At 61.6% G+C, this 2,451-nt stretch overlaps 1 pseudogene; it reads right to left on the bottom strand.

The window, feature by feature from the left end:
* Positions 1-209: 209 nt before the first annotated feature.
* On the bottom strand, positions 210-1,604 carry LOC104020065 (ammonium transporter Rh type A pseudogene; annotated as a pseudogene).
* Positions 1,605-2,451: the final 847 nt, after the last annotated feature.

Genomic DNA, 2,451 nt, shown 5'->3' with positions numbered 1-2,451 from the left:
GCCACAGGGTGGGAGGACAGAGGAGGGAGCGGTGCCGCGGTGTTGCCCTGGCCCTGCCAGCATCCTTGGCGGCAAGAGCCAGGCATGGGGCAGGGAGCAGGCACAGGCAGCCTCTCCTGCCCGCTGCTGCCTGCGGGTGATGGGGCCAGAAAGGTACGACCCCTGAGCCGGTCCCCTGGCCCTCGCTGTGGCTGCACACATGCCAGTGCCTAAACCTGCTCCTTCAGAGCCAGGGCTTCTTCCTTGGCAGTGCTGCCTGGCCCCGGGCTCTCGGTCTGATCCTGGATCTTAAAATACAGCGAGTCGTCAAAGCAGAGCTGCTCGGGTGGCTGGGCCAGGCAGGGCAGCCGGAGCGCAGCGCCGGTGAGCAGCCCGGCAAGCAGTGAGCTGCCGATGGCCACTGCCAGCCCCGCCGTCTGGCACAGTGCCTGCCTGCCCACCCCACGGTCCCCACACTGTCCCTCCGCCGTCTCGCTGGCGTTGCACCTAACAGGGGACACCGAGGAGAAGTGGGACCTGGAGGTGTCCTTGGATGCCAGCAGGATGACCATGGTGCTAGCCACAGCGCCGAGGATGCCGGGCAAGCCGTGGAGGTTGTGGATGCCGCACTGGTCCTGGATGGCGAGCTTCCTTGCCAGGAGCGGGGTGAGGAACCTGAAGCCAAGGACGCATGCCACGGCTGAGAGGCTGCCCAGGGCAAGAGCGGCCACTGGCGGCATGGCCATGTCAGCCACCACGCCAATGGCCACCCCGCCGGCCAGGCTGCCATTCTGCAAGTGGCCGGGGCTGAGCTTGCCGTCTCTCTCCAGCAGGCTGGAGGCCACCATGGTGGTCACGGCACTGGCACTCATGGCCAGGAGGGTGTTCAGGATGGCACGATGCTGGGCATCTCCCGGTTGGCAGAGGACGGCCACGAAGCTGGGCCAGAAAACCCAGAGGATGAGCGTCCCCACGAGGGACAGGAGGTCGGAGCGGTGTGTTGGGGTCTCCTTGGGGTGCACTGGCCGCTGTGCTGCACCGAACAGAGCCTTGGACACGCCGAGGCCGAAATAGCAGGAGAAGATGTGGATTGTGATGGTGCCCCCCACGTCCAGGACGCCCAGATGGGTGACGATGGCCAACTCAGTGGCGAGGTAGACGGGGACTTCACAGGTGGCCACAACAAGGAGCTGGCAGGGGCTGGTCCTCCCCAGGATGGCCCCCACGGAGATGAGCACCGTCACGGCGGCGAACTCGGCGGTGAGGAGGTTGTGGAGGTCCAGGTGGACCTGACCGTGGTGGAAGTGATGGAGTAAGCCCTGCAGCACCAGCGCCCATTGCGTGGAGAAGTTGAACAGGAGGAAATTGTGGGCGATGGCGCTGAGCCCGTAGCGGGGCAGGAACGTCAGCAGGAGCCCCAGCCCCACCACCAGCATCACCTGGATGTCCTGGAAGAGGGGGAAGATGCCGTAGAGCTGGTGGGCCACCAAGCTGGCATCCTCCGCCTGCGCCGAGGGCTTGTCGTAGATGACGAAGAGGGCAAAGAAGAGGAGCAGGGCGCCCTGGAAGAGCCCCAGGGAGAGGGGCAGGAGGCGGCGAGGGCGGGTGGGCGGCAGCGTGGCCATCCCAGGGCAGACAGGAGGGGATGGTGGCCGGTGGGGTGGCTGGGCGCGGGGTGGCAGCCCGGCAGCACTGGCAGGGTGAGCTCCGCTCACTCCTACATCAGGGTTTTATGGCCATGGTTAATTTTTAACCAAAGATATAAGTTTATGTGCCAGAAGAGGAGGTATTTCCCTCCTCCCTTCTTTAAATACAACGCCCATAAATTACCCACGTGCTCTTGTTTGGCCGCCATAAAAAGTAGATGTGAGGGGGGTTATGATTTTGAAGGGAAACAAGAAAAACCTGCCACGGGGCGGAGGGGGGAGAAGGACGATTGACGAGGAGCCGGCCAGGGACGAGGGTACCATGGCACGCACCCCCATTTAACCCATCCCCATCCCAGGAGCGCCTCTGAAGCTCCCGGAGCAATGCTGGGAGCTCAGGCTCCCCCAGCTCCCGGTCTGGCTCTGCTACATCCCACCCGGGGACGGCTCCAGCACCGCCATCACCGCCACGCTGCGGAATGATGCACGTTTTGCTCGGCAACTGCCTGGATTTTGCAAAGCGCCATAAAGCTCCGAAATCAGGGCCGAAAAGATCATTTTCTCATAGGTTTGCATTGGCTTGAATGGCTGGAAATTCATTAACAATTAGTGCGCGAGAAAAACAAAGCCCAAAGCAGCCAAGCAGCTACCCCGAAGTTTCTGGGTTGCTGCTTAGTGTGACATTTTGCCAGTGAATGTCTGGAAAAAAAAAAAAAAAAAAAAGAGAACCACAAGAACAAAAGGCAGAAGGGTTGGTAAATATTTGTTCCAGAGAGAAGATATTTTTGTGCTGTCCCTGATCTCAACACCCCTGCCGTGGGCGCTG

The sequence above is a fragment of the Nipponia nippon genome, unplaced genomic scaffold (genome assembly GCF_047370975.1).
Source record: "Nipponia nippon isolate SJK-2023a ecotype South Korea unplaced genomic scaffold, ASM4737097v1 scaffold_13, whole genome shotgun sequence".
Classification (NCBI taxonomy): Eukaryota; Metazoa; Chordata; class Aves; order Pelecaniformes; family Threskiornithidae; genus Nipponia; species Nipponia nippon.
Note: the sequence above shows the minus strand (reverse complement) of the source record. Positions and strands in the feature narration are given on the sequence as shown.